General features: G+C 47.4%; 1 protein-coding gene across 4 annotated transcripts in view; it reads right to left on the reverse strand.

The window, feature by feature from the left end:
* The window catches only part of LOC132805639 (zinc finger and BTB domain-containing protein 7B-like), a 91,534-nt gene that overhangs the window by 8,746 nt on the left and 60,288 nt on the right, over positions 1-22,500 (reverse strand). The window lies entirely within an intron of this gene.

Raw genomic sequence — 22,500 nt, forward strand, 5'->3', positions numbered from 1 at the left:
CATTTCGCTTCAAGCGCCACTCCCAACTCCCTCCCGAATATACCTTACGAGCTGGCCCCAACAGCTTTCAGTGGGAGAGAATTCCACTTGTTCACAACCCTCCTAGTGAAGATATTCTTCCTCATCTCAGTCCTGAATGGCACACCCCTTATTCCTTCTTCTTAGGCAATCAATCACCCTCGATCTTCACTGAAATTCACTCACTTCCGTTCCGGAAGGAAATCTGCCATCCTTACATGTCTGGCCTACAAAGTTTGCGCTGTCGAATTAAGGCAAATTCCTACCGTGCGTAGGTTGCCACACTTGAGGAAGAATGTGATTGATGAGAGGTAGAGGCAGAGGAATTTCACCAGGACGTTGCCCTGTCTGGAGACATTCAGCAACGAAGAGAGACTAGATAGACTGGGGCTGTTTTAGATAGATAGGCAGAGGGCAATGTTCTGATTGAGATCTACCCTGTCTGTAGGGCATAAACAAGGTAGATAGTGAGAAACCTCTCCCTTTAGGAGAGGGGTCAGTAACCTCAGGGCATGGTTTTAAGATAAGGAGCAGGAGGGGATTTTTTAAAAAAAAATTTATTCATGTGATGAGGGCATTGCTGGCTAGGTTAGCATTTACTGTCAATCCCTACTTGCCCAGGATGTAGTTAAGAATTAACCACAGTGCTGGTGAGATCAGGTGAGGATGTCAGTCTCCTTCCCTAAAGGACGTTAGGGAACCAGATGGGTTTTTCCGACAATCAATTCACAGTCATCATTAGGCTCGCGCTCCCAGATTTTTACTGAGTTCAAATTCCACCATCTGCCATGGCAAGCAGGATTCAAGTGTTTGGGTCCGCAGGTCCCCAGAACATGAACAATTCCTTAATTATACCACTGGGCCATTGCCTCCCTTGGGAAAACCTTTTCACCAGGAAGTTGCCAGGAATGGAGGGTTTGAATTGTAAGAGTGGCTGGATAGGCTGGGACTTTTTCACAGGAGTATAGGAGGTTGAGGGATGGCCTTGTAGAGGTTTATAAAATCCTGAGGGGCATAGATCGGGTGAATAGCAAGGGTCTTTTCTCTAGGGTGGGGCAATTCAAGACTAAGGGTATTTTTTTAACGTGAGAGGCGAAAAATTTTAAAGGAGTCATGGGGGCAATTTTCTTTCATTAAACTGAGAATAGTGTGTGTGTGGAAGTGGGGACAGTTACAACGTTTAAAAGACATTTGGATTAGTACAAGAATAAAATGTTTGAAGGAACATGGACCAAGTGCAGACAGATTGGCGTAGTTTAGTTTGAGATTATGGTCGGCAGGGGCTGGTTGGACCGAAGGATCTGTTTCGTGGCTTTATGACTACCCAGGGGGCTGTGGGCATCTGGAACTCAATGCATAACAGGTTCGTAGAGGTAGGAATTCTCAAGGCATCTAAGATGAACACCTAAAACTCCATATCATCCAAGGCTAGGGGTCAAGTGCTGAAAAATAGGATTGGAACGGATGACCAGACAGACACAATAGGCTGAAGGGCCTAGTACTCTGCCACTAAAAAAAAAACCTCTCTGACTCAACATGTGAATCCACAGCGGTGTGTTTCACTCTTAATGGCCTTCTGAAATGAGAAAGACGCTGAAGACAGACAATAAACACTTGTTTGGGTTGCTTCAAAAAGCAGTTATGAATCTTCCAGACTGTGTTGGGCCTACAGAAAGTAACACATGGGCCAGGCCGGGTAAGGGACAGTACATTTTCTCCCCTAAACGGAGACTCCAGTACCTCTGCTGACCAGGTCCAGGCACAAACGTGCGGCTTCCCCAAATTAAGCGAGTGCTGGGTTGGCTCTCAAACCTGCAATTTTCTCCCTCATTTTAAAAGGAACTTTCTAATATTTTAGAACCGAGACAGTGGTTTGCTTTTCCTTTTAAGAGAAAAATTCAAGGGCGAGAGAAACGTGAACCGAGAAGGCTCTCCCTTTCATGGCAAGACGTTACTGGGCCTTTGCCTCAATGTCCCTTTGCGTGGGTCAAACGCGGTTCGGAGGGAAAGAAATATTCAAAAAAGGGGGAAAAAACATCAAGTCGGGTTTCAGAATTGGATGCCGAGGAAAGGTTGCAAAGGGGCCACCCCAGTGATGGCAGGGGTAAAAAGGACAGAAGTGGAAAAGTTAAATATTCCCCCCCGCCCTCCGCCAACCCTGTTTCGTTCCAGGACAGATCCGAGCACTGAACTCACAGTGAAACAACTGCACTTTAACTCCTAGTTTCACATTTCGCTCAGCAAACATGTACCGCAACCAAAATAAAGGTCGGCAAACTGGGGGAAATTTTCCAGTCAGAGAGCTTGACCATAACTTACTCACAGCTCTGGGCTTTCAGGAGTTGGAGAAAATTCAGACGACAGACAGCTATGCCTGACTTCCCCATGTTGCCAGCACACTGTCAATACAGCCTGGACTTTTACATTTAGAGTCACACAGGAAAGCAGTTCCAAACTTCAAAGACTGGATGTTTAGAGATTTTATAAAACAAATCAGAAATACCAAAAATCACAATTATTCTGCAGGACAGAAACAGGTCATTTGACCCCTCTGTGCCCCGTGCCAGTGTTCCCGCTCCATAGCAACCTTCCCCCTCACACTCCTCTCTCCGGGGTCCCCCTCCCACCCCATACTCCCTATTCCTCCTGCGTTTATGCAGCTTTTTTCTCCACTGCATCTCTGTTACTGGCCTTGACCTATCTGTGCTGGACCAAACCCCACATTCTCCCCTGCTCCCCATGGGAGCGAGTTGCCCATTCTCGCCCAAATCCCCCTCCCCGGAGTGAATCTCCTGTTCTCCCCCACTCCCCTATGGGAGTGAGTCTCTCATTCACCCCACACTTCCCGTGGGACCGAGTCCCCCGTTCTCCCCCCTCGGGAGCAAGACCCCCATTCTCCCCTCCCCATTCCCTGTGGGAGCGATTCCCCTGTTCTCCCCTCCCCATGGGAGCAAATACCCCATTCTCCCCACACTCCCTGTGGGACTGAAACCCCCCATTCCTTCCCCCACTCCCCATGAAAGGGAGTACCCCATTCTCCCCACGCTCCCTGTGGAACTGAAACCCCCCATTCCTTCCCCCACTCCCCATGAAAGGGAGTACCCCATTCTCCCCACACTCCCTGTGGGACTGAAACCCCCCATTCCTTCCCCCACTCCCATGAAAGGGAGTACCCCATTCTCCCCACACTCCCTGTGGGACTGAAACCCCCCATTCCTTCCCCCACTCCCCATGAACGGGAGTACCCCATTCTCCCCACACTCCCTGTGGGACTGAAACCCCCCATTCCTTCCCCCACTCCCATGAAAGGGAGTACCCCATTCTCCCCACACTCCCTGTGGGACTGAAACCCCCCATTCCTTCCCCCACTCCCATGAAAGGGAGTACCCCATTCTCCCCACACTCCCCGTGGGACTGAAACCCTCCATTCTCATCCCACTCCGTATGGGAACGAGTCCCCCACTGTCCTCCCCACGTCCCGTGGGAGCGAGTCCCCCATTCTCCCCTCATCACTCCTTGTGGGAGCAAATCCCTCATTCTCTTCCATTCCTCATGGGAGTAAGACTCCATTCTACATGTTTATTAGTGATGGGCCCCATGTTCTTGTCGTAGAGTAAAAAATGAGGTCTGCAGATGCTGGAGATCACAGCTGCAAATGTGTTGCTGGTCAAAGCACAGCAGGTTAGGCAGCATCTCAGGAATAGAGAATTCGACGTTTCGAGCATAAGCCCTTCATCAGGAACGTCGAATTCTCTATTCCTGAGATGCTGCCTAACCTGCTGTGCTTTGACCAGCAACACATTTGCAGCACCCATGTTCTTGTCTCCTTACAAATGGAAACATCTACTTTTCACCTACCCTATTGACCCACCCCTTTTGAACATTAAAGACCTGTTTCAGCATTCTAACTTGCAAAATTATTCAAAACTATTAAAAAGTAGCCACTAGGCTATGAGCCTCCGAAACTAAACTGACTGTAAAAGACGACCATAACGGAGTGAAATGTCAGCAACCCAAGGCTCAAATGTCTGGAGCCCAAGGTTCCATTTTCTTAAATTTTATTGATATTTGAGTGCAAGGGGAAGTACAGACAATTTCCTGTCTTTGAAGAGAGGATGTGAATGGGATTGAGAAATATCTTTGCTGGTTTCTCGAGTTCTGCACCAACACTGAGCAGTGAGGATTGGGGTGGCGTTGTGGGGGGGGGGGGGGGTGGTGTTGGGATAACATTCTGATTACAACACAGGGGGTGCACCGAGTGCCCTCCTTTGGGCAGAGTTTCCATTTCCACAGTTTACCAGCATAGGACAGAATCGCAGGCCAATACCGCTGCAGCCCTTTCAACCTGTTGCGTCAGCCTCACCGCTGAACACAATCACTTCTTCATCACACCAGCCCCACAGTCCCATATGCCACTGGCCCTCAGAAATATCTTGATCTCTGCCTCAAATATGCACAAAGACTGGGCGTCCACAGCCCTCTGAGATTGACAAGTCCAAACCCTCTCTGAGTTACTAGACTTATCTTGCTCCTAAGTGGCAAATTTTGAGAACTAACGAACTGTATTGGCAACCCATCTGCCAATAGCAACACACAAAGTACAAGGAACATTCACACTATGCCAGGCAGTGACCATCTCCAATAAGAGACAATCTAACCACTGCCCTTGACTTTCTAGGGATGTTACTATCACCGAATCCCCCAACATCAACTTCCTGGGGATTATCACTGAACAGAAACTCAACTGAACCTGCCATATAAATACAATTGCCACATGGTCAGAGACTAGGAATACTGCAGCAAGTAACTCACCTCCTGATCCTCCACACTCTATCTGCTATCTACAAAGCACAGGTCAGGAGAATACTCCTAACTACCGAAAAGACTTGAGAAGCTTGACACCATCTAGGAAAGAACAGTCAGCTAGCTTGACTGGCACCACTACAAGCATCCTTGCCCTCCACCACTGATGCTCAGTGTCAGCAGTTGGTACAAGATGCGCTGCAGAAATTCACCAAAAATTCTCAGACGTCATCCTTCCAAACCCATTTCTATCTAAAAAGGACAAAGGCATTAAATGGGAACAACATTCCCTCCAAATTCCCCTCCAAACCACTCACCATCCTGACTTGGAAACGCATCACCGTTCCTTCAGTGTTGCTAAGTCAAAATCCTGGAATTACCTCCCCAAGGGCATCATGGGGTTTGCCTGCGGCACATGCACTGCAGCAGTTCAAGAGAGGCAGTTTGTTAAGGGCAACTAGGGCCGGGCAATAAATACTGGCCAGCCAGTGACGCTCACGTCCCACAAACAAATTAAAATAAAAATTTTGTTCTAATAAGAAAAAGGCCACTGAGCCTAACCATGAATGCGAAACCCCTTAAGCAACGAGTACCAAAGTAGTTGTGTAATGAAAGGTGGCATTTCTGTTTCAGTGAAAGAGGTGCTGGTTTTAATTTCAGTACTCGAGATCGTCATCAAGCGACTGCTGTAAATCCCCAGCTTAGCAGCAAAGTGCACGGGGAAATACCAAGGGCAGAATTCTACCTCCCCTTCCCCAGCCTGATACAGACCGGCAACATTCATCAGATGAGACAGCAGCTCTCAGCTTCCAGTTTAAAAAGAAGTGTTGAGGGGTCTCCCTGCCCTGCAAGTTCCTCAAATCGTTCCGGGAGTCTACACAGGCGATAGAGGCTTGCACTGCTGCACCCTGGCCTGGTGGGGGAGTGGGGGGTTACTTTCGACTGCTGCTGAGTCATAAGGGCTGAGGGATCAAAACACTGCACTCGGGTCTTCAGCACAGAAACTAAGCTGAATGGTGGAACAGACTCAAGGGCTTAAATGGCCTACTCCTGACTCGTAACTTTCTCAGAAATTATATTTTACACGTTCACGGGTTGTGGGCGCTACTGACTGGGCCCAGCATTTACTGCCCATCCCTAATTGCCCAGAGGGCAGTTAAGAATCGACCACATTGCTGCGGATGTGGAATCACACGTAGCCCTGGCCAGTTAAGGTTGGCAGGTTGCCTTCCTTGTAAGGCATTAGTGAACCAGATGGGGTTTTCTTTTAAAATTAAACCGCACTTTCATGGTCATCATTACATTATTACTTACAGATTTTTACTGAATTCAAATTCCACCACCCGGGTCGCGAGTGTGGGGCTGGAAAAGCACCGCAGGTCAGGCAGCATCTGGGGAGCAAGAGAAGCGACGTTCCGGGCACAAGCCCTCCTGATAACGGGCTTATGCCCGAAACGTCGATTCTCCTGCTCCTCGGATGCTGCCTGACCTGCTGTGCTTTTCCAGCGCCACACTCTGGACTCTGATCTCTAGCATCTGCAGTTCTCGCTTTCTCCAAATTCGACCACTTGCCTTGATGGGGTGCAAATCCAGTCCCCGGATCATTACCTGGGCCTTGGGATTAACAGCCAATAAATAATACGATAGGTCATCATCTCTCCACGTTAACTTGCCCCTCTCTCTTTCAACACAGATATCTGCAGCCCCTCTTGCTTTCACTTCAGGCACCCACTGTACTTCCCTCCTGGAGTCGGAAAAATCCCAGAGGTGCAATAACTGGATGCCCAAACAAATGGGATTGTGGTAAATACATTTAGCGCGTTAGCATGCTATGGTCGGATAAGTTAGTGAAGAAAGTGAGGTCTGCAGATGCTGGAGTATCAGAGCTGAAAATGTGTTGCTGGAAAAGTGCACCAGGTCAGGCAGCATCCAAGGAACAGGAAATTCGACGTTTCGGGCATAAGCACCATGCCCGAAACGTCGAATTTCCTGTTCCTTGGATGCTGCCTGACCTGCTGCACTTTTCCAGCAACACATTTTCAGCTCGGATAAGTTAGTGCAAAGGGGACACGGTGACTTCCAAAAGTGAGTTCTTGACCATAGGAGAAGGAAATGTTTGTATTTCAGGCAAGAGACACTGATGGCAAGAACAAGGGGGCACTGGGACTAACGGGACAACTCTTTCAGTGACACGGCTCAGGCATTAGGGCCCAAAGGTTGTGTTACCGAATTCTAACACCATATCAGGAAAGGTTCAGGAATCCTGCGAGCGAGCAAAGAGGGAGGGCTGGAGTGACCTTCATATTTTTGGAACGGTCTGCAGCTGAAAAGCCAATTTGCACTTTGTTGCACTCATGGTAATGTGGTGTGTAATTCATAATGTGGGATGCCTCTTGGCAAATCCTCCCTAACCGAATAACTCTGCCCAGACTAATTGCCCCTTGAAAAGGTGGTGGTAAGTTGTCTTTCTGAACTGCTGCAGTCTGTGTAGTGTAAGACGCACAGAGAACTACCACTGGACTTTGATACAGTGTCACAGATGGAATGACTGACAGAGTTTCTAAGTCAGGATTCTGCACGGTTCAGAGGTGAACTGGAAGGCAGCAGTATTCCTGTGTGCCTGCTCGCCTGGTCCTTTTAAGTTGCAGTGTTAGTCATTACTCAGAGGGTCATGGCCTCCTCTCACTCTCACTGAGTCCCAGTCTCATTCCAGGAATTAAGCTCTTAATCCGATACTCATAGGACCAGCGCTGAGGGTGCACCACATGGTCAGAGGTTCAGCTCTGAGGGAGCACCACACTGTTGGTACCAAGGGGGCTCTGCACTGTTGGAGGGTCAGTGCTGTGCACCCATCAGTTGCCATGTTTCATATATTTCAACAGGAACTGCACTTCATTTGCTGGCCTGGCGAAAGGTGCTACACAAATGCCTTTCCCTATTTAAAGCTGGAGGCTTCCTGGTAAGTTTCTCTTCTCAACCTTCCTTATGCGGAAAGTATTTACTCCACGCTTCCCGTCTCAGGCCCACACTTCACCTCAAGGTTCGCTTAAACAGAATTTGGAGATGCCGGCGTTGGACTGGGGTGTACAAAGTTAAAAATCACGTTGGACTATAACCTGGCGTTGTGCTATTTTTAAGCTTAAACATGAGTCGTGTGGCGAGCACAGAACAAAAACTTGGAACTTGCAGTTGAAGAGAGTGGTTTTGTTTTCCCCCCCAAGTCCACCACAAGTCCTAGCACTCTGCAATTCAGCTGTGATCCACTCAAATCAATACCTGACCTTTAAAATATCTCAAACACTCGACTTCGTTTCAGTAGTGGGTGAGTTGGAGGTGCTCGACTGAAGTTTTACTTCAGCAATTATCACTCAGCAATGCATTGTGCTTTTCTGGGAACTAGGAAAACGTGCTCCACTGGGAGAACTGATTGATAAACAGCTCAATGTGGGGGCAGCAAACTTTATTGCGACAGCTGCAATTCCAGTAAAGACTTATCCACCATGCAGTATGGATTGGAAAATATTGATATATCTACCCTCTTTTGATGCTATCGCCTTTCCTCCCTCCCTCCTGTGTCCTCATGCTTAATGTCAAACTTCAGTGTTTTGTGTGATGATCAAACAAGATGTAGTGGTAATGTTGCAAGATCAGCACCCCGGAGCCCAAGGCGAATGTTCTGGGGACACGGGTTCGAATCCCAGCCCAGCAGATAGCAATATTTGAATTTAACAAACACCTGAAAATTAAAGGATGATCACCGGCGATTGTCGTAAAAGGACATTTTGGAAGGGTGTTAAGCAAGGAGAGAAAAGCTTTATAAGGATGTTAACAGGACTGAAGATTTTGAGTTATAGGAAGAGGCTCAACAGGCTGCAGCTCTTTTCCCTGGAGTGTCAGAGGCTGAGGGGTGACCTTATAAAGGTTTATAAAATCACGAGGGGCATGGATAAAGTGAATAGCCAAACTCTTTTTCCTAGCTTGGGGGAGTCTAAAACTAGAGGGCACAGGTTTAAGGGGAAAGGTATGAAAGGGATCTGCGGGGTAACTTTTTCACGCAGAGGCTGGTGCCTGTGTGGAATGAGGAAGTTGTGGAGGCTAGTGCAATTACAACACTTAAAAGGCATCTGGATTGGTATATGAATAGGAAGGGTTTATACGGATGTGGACCAAGTGCTGGTAAATGGGACTAGGTCAGATTGGGATGTCTTGTCGACAGGGACAAGTTGGACTGAAGGGTCTGTTTCCGTGCTGTATGACTCTATGACTCAACACTGTGTCTATAAAGCCATCTGGTTCACTAAATAGAGAAGGAAATTTGCTGTCCAGACCTAGCCTACATGTAATTTTAGATCCACAGCAGTGTGGCTGACTGGCCACTAGAGATGGGTGTTAATACTGGCCTAGCCAGTGACACTCACACCCCGGAAGCTAATTTTTAAAAATTCCTAAGTACAAAACTTTGACTGCCAGCATTCCCCTATAATCTGCAGGCATCAAACCTCCCTACCCCAAACTCACCTCCCCCTCACCCAATTAAGCACTTTTTTCTGAAGAGGTTGCAATGTAGGAAATACAGCAGCTGATTTGAGCAGGGCACGATCCCACAAAGAGCAATGACACAGAATTCTTTTCTTACAAAAGCGTGATGTTGGTTGAGGGCTTAATATTGAATCCCAGCACAATGGGGAGATTGCTTTCATTTCCCGCCTCTACCCACCTCCCAGCATTTGCCGCGGGATCTTTCCCGACCGACCCAGAGGGCCTCAGTTTGGTGCCTTATCCTGAAAGACTACACCTCCAGACCCCTGGCACTTCTCATTACTAGGCCTCCATCCCATGCTAGGGTCTGTGGAGCGGGCCAAGATCTCTGAGTCAGAGGACAGAGCTCTGCCACTGAGGAACTCCTCGCCACTCTGTTTGTCCTCTGTTCTGTGACTGTGCCCACTGTGGTTAAACGTGTTTTCATATTGAGGCAGGCTTGGCCCAGAGGTCCAAGCTGCTCGACAGGAATGGACATAGAATGGATTTTTTTTTTCCTTTTTTTGTTTAAAAACTGAGCTGTTGCTCAGACATGCCTGGAGCAAGTGGGACTTGTACCTGAGCCTCCTGGGTCAGAGATAGGGGCAGCACTGTTGCACCACAAGAGTTCCTTGAAATGAAAAGGTATGAGGGAGAGGGAGAGGGAGATAGGTAATGGGATAGGAGTGGAGGGGTTTGGGAGGAGGCGGAGGGGGGGAGGGGGGAGAGGTAATGGGATAGGAATGGAGGGGTTTGGGAGGAGGGGGAGGGGTAATAGGATAGGAGTGGAGGGGTTTGGGAGGGGGGAGGGGAGGGGAGAGGTAATGGGATAGGAGTGGAGGGGTTTGGGAGGAGGGGGAGGGGGAGGGAGAGAGGTAATGAGTTAGGAGTGATGGGGTTTGGGAGGAGGGGGAGGGGGAGGGTGAGGGAGAGAGCGAGAGGTAATGGGATAGGAGTGGAGGGGTTTGGGAGGAGGGGGAGGGGTAATGGGATAGGAGTGGAGGGGTTTGGGAGGAGGGGGAGGGGAGGGGAGGGGAGGATCTCTGGTACCTTGGCTACACTCTACCAATCAACACCATAAAAATGAGATTGACCCGTCAGTCATTTTTTTTTGACCCTGGGACCTTGTCATGTGCAAAATGGATGCTCTGTCGACCCAATTAACCGCGCAGTACGGCTCACACCGAGAAACACATGAAATACACAGATGTTGCCTCATTCTTTTCTGCCAATTAGTCCTCAAGCTCACCAACTTGAAAGCCTTGAGACTTTCAATCGCATCGGCTAGGAAAATATCAAGCACCACAGAACACTGATGTAACATCTACCCAGTCCTTCGGAGCAGGAGAATCGATGTTTTGGGCATAAGCTTCCTGAAGAAGGGCTCATGCCCGAAACGTCGATTCTCCTGCTCCTCAGATGCTGCCTGACCTGCTGCGCTTTTCCAGCAACACATTTTCCAGCTCTGATCTCCAGCATCTGCAGTCCTCACTTTCTCCTAGACCTTCGGAGCCACAGGATAAATAGTGAAACCAAACTAAAGTCTTTCTTTGTATGAAGCCCCTGACTGTGAAACACTCATAGCACAGCTTCCGATACTTACACCTCACTGACAGAAACCAGATCAAATCACCGGCTTCTTTTAACACTTGTTGATTAAAGCAGCATACAGATTTCTTTTTTAAACATTTCATCAACGCAGAATACAACTCCCCAACATTTTGGCTAACTACACACAAAACTCCAGGTGCATCTCCAATAAAGAAAGGTGATACTATGGTTTAGGGCACTGTGACGATGGGGAATAAAATCACTTGGATTCAATTTCTGGTTTGTTCTGTGTTAAACTGATTCACTCACACTGTGGTCTGGACATGTCTCACACCGAGTATGTTTTGCAGAAACAGGTTGGTAATAGCCCAGTTCCTGCTGCAGATTATCATCCAGTGACCTGCTGTCTGAGTTGCAGATGCTGCTCGTGGCTGTCCCCATCCAAGGTTGACATATAGTGGCCAGAGTTGTTTGAAACAGCTTCTGCAGGCAGCAGTGTCACTGGATGACGATCTGCAACAGAAACTGGGCTTTTACCAACCTGTTGCTTACGAGAGAATTTACAGAGTGAAGTCTTACACCACAGAATCAGGTCCTTCGGCCCAACTCGTCCATGTTTCCTAGTCCCCTGAACTAGTCCCATCTGCCAGCATTTGGCCCGTACCCCTCGAAACCTTTCCCATCCACATTTCAGTCCAAATGCCTTTTAAGTGTTGCAATCGTACCAGCCTCCACTAGTTCCTCTGGCAGCTTGTTCCATACACGCACCACTCTCTGCGTGAAAAAGTTGCCCCTCAGCTTCCTTTCAAATCTTTCCCCTCTCCCCGTAAACCTATGCCCTCTAGTTTTGGACTCCCTTACCCTGGGGAAAAGACCTTGGCTATTCACCCTATCCATGCCCCTCATGATTTTATAAACATCTATACTTTTCCAGTTCCCTTTTGAAAGTTCCTGATGAATCCACTTCCAAGGCCACACACGATTAAGTTTTACTCTGATCGTGCAGTTGTGCCTCACTGCTGACGTTCCCAGAGTGAGGTGCCCCTGAGCACTGGCCCTGGGACAATGCAGCACTGTCTCAATAGTGACCCTCGGACAGTGTGACGCTCGGACACTGCGACGCTCATTCAACACTAAGATGCTCCCTCAACATCGACCTTCCAACAGGATGGTGCTCCCTTAGCACTGACCCTGACATGCATGCTCTCTCAATATTGACCCTTTGACAAGGCGGTGCTCCCTTAGCATGGATACTCTGATAGCACAACCCTCGTTCAGTACCGATCCTTGGAGAGTGTGGCAGTCCCCTAGCACTGAACATCCAACAGTGCAGGGCACCCTCAGCACTGATGCTCCCAGAGTGCGGTGCTCCTTCAGTACTGACCCTCCCATATTGCTGTGCTCCCTCGGCACTGTTCCTCCCAGTCTTGGTTGGGGGTAGTGGTAGTGGGGGGTGGGAAGAAGGGGAGCACTGGGACAGAACAGACCTCGGCTGAATTCCAATAGAGAGACTCAGTTTATCTGACCAGGTGGACGTGGACACTGCAGTCAGCTGCTGTAGCATTGGAACACACGACCTGATTAAACTGCCCAATTGCACTGCTCAAGATCTTTGCCAAACACCCTAATTTCACAAAAATAAAGAACTGCAGATGCCTGAAACCTCTAACAAAAACTGAAATTGCTGGTGAAACTTATCAGGTCTGGCAGCATCTGTGCAGAGAAAGCAGAGTGACCCTGAGGTTACCGATGACGCTAATTTTGCTGTCCTTCAAACGTCAGTTCAGTCAGGCCTCATTGTTGCTAGAACCAATGCTGACCCTGGCTCAAAATCTTGGATAATCCCTCAGCTAGCAAGCAGCATATAGCCCTCCTTGTGGTGCAGTGGTAGTGTCCCTACCTGGGAGCCAGGAGGCCCAGGTTCAACTGCTATTTGCTCAATAGGTATGTGATGATAACCCTGGACAGATTGGTTACAGAACATCTATTGCCCCCTTCAAACAGCCCGCAACTGTGGCTCCCCCAAGATCAAACAATAGCACAGTGACATTGAGAAAGCAGAACAAACAGAAAGTGAAAATTACAAGAGAGAAAAGGTATCGAGACTGAAAAATAAAAGAAGAAAAGTAATTAAGAAAGCCACAAGGCAAAGCAAAGTCTCACTACTTATTTCAAAGTTTACAATTTCTGTCAGAGTTTTAAATCAGCAACTGAATCTTCCAGCTCCTTCTCACTCTGAAGCTGTTTTCAGTTTTCTTCATTGTTTTTATAAATAGGTGTTTGCGTCTGTGATTTGTTTCACTTTTTAAAAATTCTTTCATGGGATACGGACCATGTTGGCCAGGCTGATGTTGGTTGTCCATTCTTGAATGCCCCCCTGCCACTGAATGTCTCACTGGGGGCCATTTCGAAGGTGAGCGAAGAGCAGAACCCCAGCCCTGCAGTGAGGTGTAGGTCCAGACCGGGTAAGGATGGCAGATTCCCTTCACTGTCGGGGAACTGATCGACTTTAACCAGGTTGCATTAGGAACCATTTTATTCTGGATTTTAATGGGATGCAAAGTTTGCCATCTGCTCGAGTGGAGTTTTTAAAATTCACTCGTGGGCATCACTGACTTGGCCAGCACGCCCCTAGTTGCCCTTGAGAGGGTGAGCTACCCTCTTGATCCGCTGAGTCCATGTGCTAATGTGCATTTGAACCCATGTCCCTGGAATACTGACCTGGGACTCTGGGATTACTAGGAGATAGTGAGAACTGCAGATTGCGGAGAGTCAGAGTGGATAAGGAGTTGAGCTGTAGGAAGCATAACAGTTCAGGCAGCATCAGAGGAGGAGGAGAGGGTCAACATTTCAGGTCGAATCTTTCATCAGGACTCTGGGATTACTAACCTAGTGACATTACCACAGTGCTACTGCACTGCCCAAATCTGCACCCCAAGAGACACCTCGAGGTAAAGGTATATAGTTCCTTGAAAGCGGCACGGTGGGAGAGAAGGTGTTTGGCATGCTTGCCTTCATTGGTCAGAGCACTGAAAACAGGAGTTGGGAAGTCATGTTATAGCTTTATAGGATGTTGCTGGGGCTACTTTTGGAATACTACATACAATTGTGGGCGCCCTGCTAATAGGAAGAATGTTATTTATCTGAAAGGGGGCAATAAAGACTTACAAGGATCTTACTAAGACTAGAGGGTTTATGTTACAAGGAGAGACTGGGTTATTTTTTTCCCCTAAAGTGTAGGAGGCTGTGGTTTATAAAATATTGAGGGACATGTATCAGGTGAATGGCCATTCTTTTACCCAGAGTAGGGGAGTCCAAAAGTAGAGGACATGGGTTTACGATGAGAGGGATAAGATTTAAGAGCGGCAGAGTGGCTCAGTGGTTAGCACTGCTGCCTCACAGCACCGGGGACTCGGGTCCGATTCCCACCTCGGGCAAGTGTCTGTGTGGAGTTTGCACATTCTCCCAGTGTCTGCGTGGGTTTCCTCCGGGTGCTCCCACAGTCCAAAGATGTGCAGGTCAGGTGAATTGGCCATGCTAAATTGCCCATGGTGTTAGGTGCATTACTCTTCGGAGGATTGGTATGGACTTGTTGGGCTGAAGGGCCTGTTCCCATACTGTAGGGAATCTAATCAGACCTGAAGGGCAACTTTTGCACAGAGGCTGGTGCGTGTATGCAACGAGCTGCCAGAGGAAGTGGTAGAAGTGAGTACAATTAAAGCTTTTAAAAGGCATCTGGAGAGGGACATGAATAGGAAGTTTAGAGGGAGATGGGTCAAATTTGGCAAACGTGACTCGATTAATTTAGGACGTCTGGTCTGCATGGGCGAGTTGGACTGAAGGGTCTGTTTCTGTGCTGTATATCACTTATGACTCTACAATACTTGATGGGGAAATATTCACGAAGCTACAGGGGAAATGGGGTGGAATGAGACAATTTGGTTAGCTCTACCAATTGCATCATTCCACCCTGTGATCAGCATCAATTCTCCAGTATCAATTGTAACAGCACATTCTACCTGCAACTTGTGAAGAGCAAATCATAGAACAGAGAAAAACACAGCATAGAACAGGCCCCTTGGCTCACGATGTTGTGCCGAGGTTTAATCCTAACGTAAAATATAATAGCTTAACGTACGCGCTCCTCAACTCACTGCTATTCATGTGCATGTCCAGTTTAAATGTCCCTCATGACTCTGTTAATAATCATCGAGGTAAAAACATGCCAATCCCTCTGACTGTAGACAATGTCACAGGCCAGTCATAAACCCGACATTCTCACAAACACGTATGCACACACAACGGTGATGAGGAAGAGAGTCAGGGTGGGTCTCCTACCTCTCCGGCCCACTGCGCAATCACTTTTCAGTGTGTGCCGTTAAACCGAAGACCTCCACCCGTCCCTCTCAGGCAGATGCAATAGATCCCACTGCCATTATTGGAAGAGGTGTTGGTGGGGCCATGGCTTGGGTCATCAGCTTGGCCTCACTTGTAGGAGTTTGCTGTGTGCAAATTGACAGCCGTGTTTCCTGCATTACAACAGTAACCACACTTCAAAGAGCAAATGCGCCCACCCCAAACCGCTCTGCAGCTGTCACACAGTCACACAAGGTGCTTTCGAAATGGGCGAAAGATCATTCCTGCTTCTCATTAAAGTGCATCATGGCTGCGGCGGTAAATAGCTGGTGATTAAACACAACAGCCACCGAATTAAACCCCACAACAAAAGCTCTGCCCTGCAATTATACATGATGAAAGGGAGAGACAGCAGATTCCGAACGCAGGAAAAATAAAGCCGAGACGAGAGCCTCCCAGAATCGGATCAGCTTTGATGGTGCAAACTTAGCTGAAGCAGCAGTATCAACAACATGCATTTTAGATTCCTTAATAACAGAGGGGCCACTTTAGAGAGTGGAACGCCAAAACAGGGGGAGGCAAATTAAAGGGAGACAACTAAAGGATCAGATGAGGATGTCAGAAGTTCATTTCTACTCAAGAGGTGGTGGCAGCAGTAGCAAGGCCGAGGGAGGGGATGGTCTCCAACAGTTAGGTTGGGGGGGGACGGGGAGATGAACAGACCCAAGTCCAACTCCATCCTTAACACCAGCTAAGCACGGCAAGTTCTGTATCGAAATGGTGGAGAACATTCAAGGACAGAATTCCCATTCCACGACACTGGAAAAGCCTGTTCTCATGCTTAGTAACTTCTGGGCGAGAGACTGGAGTTTGTGGGGCTGGGGACATACAAGGGAAAACTTAATTTGTTTTTACATACTCGAATGGTAACCGTGAGGTGGTGTTTGCAGATGATAAAAGTCTCTAAAGGAAATCAGACGGGCCCTCAGGGCTAAGACGTGGTGGGGCTGGGGAGAATGGTGAGCAGAATGGTCTCATTCTGTCCTGCATTGACTCTCCTCTTAGAACCAAGCTACAACTGAATTGGGATTGAAACTTACAGGATACTGAGAAGCCTAGATAGAGTGGATTTGGAGAAGATGTTTTCACCACGAGAGATTAGGACTTGAGGCACAGCCTCAGGTCGAAGGGACGACCCTTTAGAATGGAGATGAGAAGGAATTTCTTCAGTCAAAGGGGTGGCGAATCTGTAGAACTCATTGCCAGAGAGGGGCAGTGAAGATCAAGTGACTGAATGCATTAAAGACAGAGAAAGATAGGTCCTAGACTGTTGAGGAGATCAAGAGTTATGGGGAGAAGGGGGGGTCGAGAAACATATCAGCACAACCAATTGACGAAGTCTTGATGGGCTGAATGGTCTAATTCTGCTCCTGTATCTTATAGCAATCTCACAGGATTCTTCGCCAGTTGGAGAAATTGTGCCTGTTTTCTTCTCCAGGTATGAAGCTAATTTACCCGACCCCTCAGGCACGGAAGCAGCAGCTGCATGCAGTTCCAGTGTATTCCATTTCTACCTCATAACTGAATAGTTCTCATTACATTTCCCAAGCCTAGATTTCACAACTGCAGCTTGCCTCAGTCGCAAAGTCAAATCATCTTTTGCATGAACAGTGGGGTAGGGGGTTAGGAGGGAAAAGGAGATACCAGTTTTAAAATCACATTGAACGCTCCTGTCGAGATTCCAGGCTGTGGCTTGGCCCCTGTGCCCACATGGAGAAAAGACTTAAAGAGGACTCTGCTAACTGGGCATTTCTCATTCCTTTCGGCTTTGTTTCCTTTACCTCTGCAGGTTTTTAAAACAAATTCCAGTTTTGCAATCAAGTGTGTAACCAAGATGACACTGCACTACTGTCTGTATTCCTCTACTTGTGTGCACTTGACAACAAAATCTAATACTAAAAAGTATCTGCAACTTGACTGGGAAGACCCTATATCACAAGTTACCAAGAGCAGGCACGGAATGTCATTTTTCACTTTTCATCACCACCTTCTCTATCGGGGAATCGGCAACAAATGCTGGCCTTGTCAGCGACACCAGTATCCAAAAAGAATGAAGCTTTAAAAATAACGTTTATTTTATATTAAGAAGTGGGCACAAACACACTCCAGCTGGAAAAAGAAACAAGCGCCTCACACAACAGCAACTTACATTGGTAGAGCACCTTTGACATTGTGAGCGTCTTTAAAGGCACTGACAAGGTTCGATCCCAGAGAACATGCAAGGAGATGTTAGGGTTTGGTAACCAGAAACTCAGGGCAATTTTAAAAGGAGAGGGAGGGGTGGAGCGGTTTATTGAGCTGTCACAACGGGTGGACTACCAGCATTCACCTTCCATCGTCGAGACTAGGGGGCATATTTTTAAGGTGAGAGGAGAGAGATTTTAAAAAGACATGAGGGGCAAATCTTTTACGTAGAGGGTGGTCCGCTTGTGAAATGAACATCCTGAGGAATGCAGGCACGGTTGCAACATTTAACAGACACTTAGGTAAGTACATGAATTGGAAGGGTGTGGAAGGATATGGGCTGGGACCAGGCAGGTGTGGGACTAGTTTGGTTTGGAATTATGTTCAGCATGGACTGGTTGGGCCGAAGGGTCTGTTTCCAAAGGGAATCTAGTCTGATTTTAATATTCCAAAGGTCATCATGAACTGAAATGGCTTCACAAAGGAAGAAGCAGGGACTTAAGATGGGCACCATGATCTCCTGACCAGGTTGAACCAAGCTCATGAAACCAGTGGTATAGTCTGAGCTAAAATTAACAATTTGTTAAAAGGCACTGAAACCCACCACACAGACACACACACAGACACACACACAGACACACACACAGACACAGCACTCCAGTTCCTGACATTCGAACAACACCTTTCTGGAAGTTCTATATACTAGAGTGAGAGATGTCTCGGGATAACACAGCTGGGAGAGACCTGGAGACACACAAGTAAATTCGATTTCATGTAAACAGCTTTTGGGCAAGAGAAAGAACATGGACTGGGCAACAGCGAAGACTGAAAAACTCTCTCTCTCTCTCAACATCACACTTCTTTCTCAATCTCTCAAAAAGTTAGCAACAACCAATGAACCATCATAGAGAATGCTGGAGAAACTCAGGAGGTCTAACAGCATCAGTGGAGAGAGAAACGTAAGTTAATGCTTTGACTCTGATATGGTTCTTCTTTAGAAATGTTAACACCAGTTTCTCTCTCTATTGATGTCGCCAGACTTACTGAGTTTCTCCCACATTCTCTGCTTTCGTTTCAGATTTCCAGCATCCGCAGTATTTTGCCTTTGTTGAGCGAGAACTCAAGGATTCTGCAAACACGGTCCTGCAGAGAATCAGCCAAAAAACTGTGGTCTCAGGTTCAACTCTAACACTTCATGACTATTTTAGAACTTTTATAATTTTACAATCCTTACCTTTCTTTTAGACACTCCCACTTTAAATGTGTATTTGATGTAGTAGTCTATTAGTTATCTTGGAGTTAGTAATTCCTCTTTATCCCATTCAAGCAAACCTTGTCCCTTCATTTTCACCACTACTACATTTTAAGTGATGTGAGACAGCTGAATACTAAAAAGTATTTTAAATATTTATTACAACTGAATGAGAGCGGTAAAAAACAAAGGAGCTGATTCAACCCTCCTCACTTGGTTTAATTCCAGAGTTTAAGGTTGAGGCAACTGAAGGCATAGTCACTCACCAAAAATAAAATGACCCTTAAGTTGTGAACAACCATTACACACAACATATCATTCCTGACTCATCCTAAGCTTTACAGGCTACACCTGACAAAACCAGATTAACACAAACTTGGAAGGACGGGGGACACAAGTTGAACAGAATTCCTCCTTTGAGCAGGAAGAGGGGCAGGTTCATGTCATCAGGTTTGACATTAGAACAGAAACAGACCATTGAACCCTTCGACATGATCCATGGAGATGGGTGTGGAGCTCCCCACTAACTGAGAGAGCTTCAACTGGGAGCAGACAGGGGACAAAGAGTGTACAGGAGAGGCCTGGTAAAGAACCAGGTCCCTCTGGTGCTGGGTCTAGTATGTACTGTACAACACAGCTGCTCCCTTCTACAGGAAAGATGTTAAACTTGAAAGGACGCAGAGAAGATTTACAAAGGTGTTGCTGGAGTTGGAAGGTTTGAATGAAAAGGAGAGGTTGAATAGGCTGGGGCTGTTTTCCCTGGAGTGTTGGAGACTGAGGTGACCATCTAGAGGTTTATAAAATCATGAGGGGCATGGGTAGGGTGAATAGCTAAAGTCTCTTCCCCAGGGTAGGGGTGCCCAAAACTAGAGGGCATAGGTTTAAGGTGAGAGGGGAAAGATATAAAAGGGACTTGATGGGCAAATGCTTCATGCAGAGGGTGATGCATGTAAGGAATGAGCTGCCAGAGGCAGTGGCTGAGGCGGGTACAACTGTAACATTTAAAAGGCATCCGGATGGGATTATGACTAGGAAAGGTTCAGCGGAATATAGGCCAAATGCTAGGTTAATTTAGGATACCTGGCCAGCATGGACGATTTGGGCCGAAGGTTCTATTTCCATGCTCGACAGCTCTATGACTCTCCAAGCTCCAGATGGACATATCTTCCTCCTTCCCCTCTCGTCAAACCTCTGCCCTCCAAAAAAAAGTCTCTAGCAGCTTGGGCATGATCAACAAGCTTTGAGTCGCGGCAGTGTAGGTTACCTAGAATGTCACCTGGTCTTCAATGGTACACCCCGGAATTTAGAAGAGTAAAGGTGGTGATGAAGTGGGATTGATAGAACAGCTGCAAAGAAGCTAATACCGCAAGACGGGGAATCCAGGACTAAGGAATAGAGTTAAAAGAGATTAGAGCACAACATATGGGCAGCACGGTGGCACAGTGGTTAGCACTGCTGCCACACAGCGCCTGAGACCCGGGTTCAATTCCCGACTCAGGCGACTGACTGTGTGGAGTTTGCACATTCTCCCCGTGTCTGCGTGGGTTTCCTCCGGGTGCTCCGGTTTCCTCCCACAATCCAAAGATGTGCAGGTCAGGTGAATTGGCCATGCTAAATTGCCCCTAGTGTTAAGTAAGGGGTAAATGTAGGGGTATGGGCGAGTTGCGCTTTGGCGGGTCGGTGTGGGCTTGTTGAGCCGAAGGGCCTGATTCCACACTGCAAGCCTAATCTAATTTCAGAAGTGGAATGAGAGAACATTTTGATGGGTGATAGAAACTTGGTACCCTTTTGCAAGATTTTAAATTTGAGATTGATAGATAATTGCTCAAAGTATTAAGGGACATGGGGCAAGGGCGGGTAGATGGGAGTCAGGGAACAGGATGCAGGAGATGAATGGTCTCTTCCTGTTCAGATACGATCTAACACATACTAGTCTCTGAACGTGTCAACTTTACCATCTGCTTTTGCGTGCAGTTGTGAAAAAAACACCCCGTTTGCTCTGGGAGGTAGGTGTGATCCCAGCACAGGGCTGCGTACCAGGCTTTGCTGGAGGCCTACTCTCAGACACAATGGTTTCCATAGTCGCCTGGCATTTCCACATTGGAACACGTGCATGGGGTTCTTGCACAGCCTGAGACATCTCTGTGGCAGGTGAGAAACTTGCTTCTTTGCCCTTGATCCTAAAGGTCAAGGCCTTGGGCTCCTCTCTCAGATAACAACTTTGTTGTCTTACATTTAGGCAGTGCAATTAGTGTAATAAAAGGCTCCAATGCACTTCAAAAACAGAGAGTATCAATTAGAACAGACAGGCATCCAAAACTTGATAAGACAGGTCAGTTTTAAGGAGCATCTTAAAGCAGGAGAGACAGAGAGAGAGAGAGACGGGGAGGTTTAGGGAGGGAATGCTAAGGCTTAGGGCCCAACTCAGCTGAAAGTACAGCCGTGCACAGTGGAACACTGGATGTCAGGTATCACAAGGAGCTGAAAGTGGACGACTGCAGAAATCTACTGAAATGGGGAGAGGTGCAGGGCCAGGAAGATGTTATAGAAATAGGGAGGAGTGTATGGGCTGGAGGAAATTATAGAAATAGGGAGGGGGAGGGCATAGGAGCTGGAGAAGGTTAGACAGATTTGGGAGGGTTGTAGAAGCTGGATGAGGTGACAGTAAAAGGGAGGGGGGTGACAGAGATCGGAAGAGGTGTGGGGGCTGGAGTAGGTGATGGTTCTAGGGAGGGGCATAGGGGCCGGAGGATGTGACAGAGATTGGGGGCAACAGAGATAGAGAGGGAGTGTAGGAGGCTGGAGGTGAGAGAGATGGGGAGGGTTGCAGGTCCGAAGGAGGTCACAGGGATATGGAGGGAGTGTAGGAGCTGGAGGTGACAGAGATGGGGTGGATGTAAGGTAGTGACAGAGATAAGGAGGTGTAGGACATGGACGTGGATACTGAAGGTGACAGTGCTGGCAGTTGAGAGAGTAAGGGACTTGGGTGTTCCTTCGATTTTGCCTTTTCTAACATTTTCACCTTGTAGGATTAGCTCATACTCCACTACAGAGAAAGAGGCTAATCGTTTAGTGGTAAGTGCTTAGCATCAACACTATTCTAATGATTCAAAACAGTGGTGCGTGTGAGGTAATATATTTAAAAGTGAAAATGATTCATTTATTAAAATTATTTGAATCAATTATGTTCAGGGTGGCAGACATGGGGCTGTGTGTCACAGCTGCAGCCTGTGGGAGCCCTTGGTGTCAGTGAAAATTCAGGGCAAACGCATCTGCAGTATTTGTGGTTCTAGTAGCTTTAGCTCAGAGTTTATGAGCTGGAGGTTGATCTTCACTGACCGCAACGAGTCAGGCAGAGACGAAGTTGGCCCTGGATACTTCATACTCCGGGCGGTAACACCCCTTAGATCATGGTCATCCAACTTGCTCAGGTTCAGGACGATGTGACAATGCTAGTGAGGCACGCAAGGAGATCTAATGGGCAAAAGTACAGAAGCCTCATCTTTTGCAATCACCCAACAGGTTCATTAGCTTGTTTGGGCATGTAGCTAAATATAACAGATAAATTAAAGAGAACAAATAGAAATAAGCAAGTCTAACCCGCCAAGGAAGATTATACTTCATTTATTCTGGACATTAAATGGAACCACATCTGGACCACCATGTCCAGCACTGATCTCATCATTATTTAAGGAAGGAAGTTCAATGAAGTTTCACCAGGCTAAGGAATGGACTGGTTTCCCTGGGCAGGATGTTTG

The sequence above is a fragment of the Hemiscyllium ocellatum genome, chromosome 50 (genome assembly GCF_020745735.1).
Source record: "Hemiscyllium ocellatum isolate sHemOce1 chromosome 50, sHemOce1.pat.X.cur, whole genome shotgun sequence".
Classification (NCBI taxonomy): Eukaryota; Metazoa; Chordata; class Chondrichthyes; order Orectolobiformes; family Hemiscylliidae; genus Hemiscyllium; species Hemiscyllium ocellatum.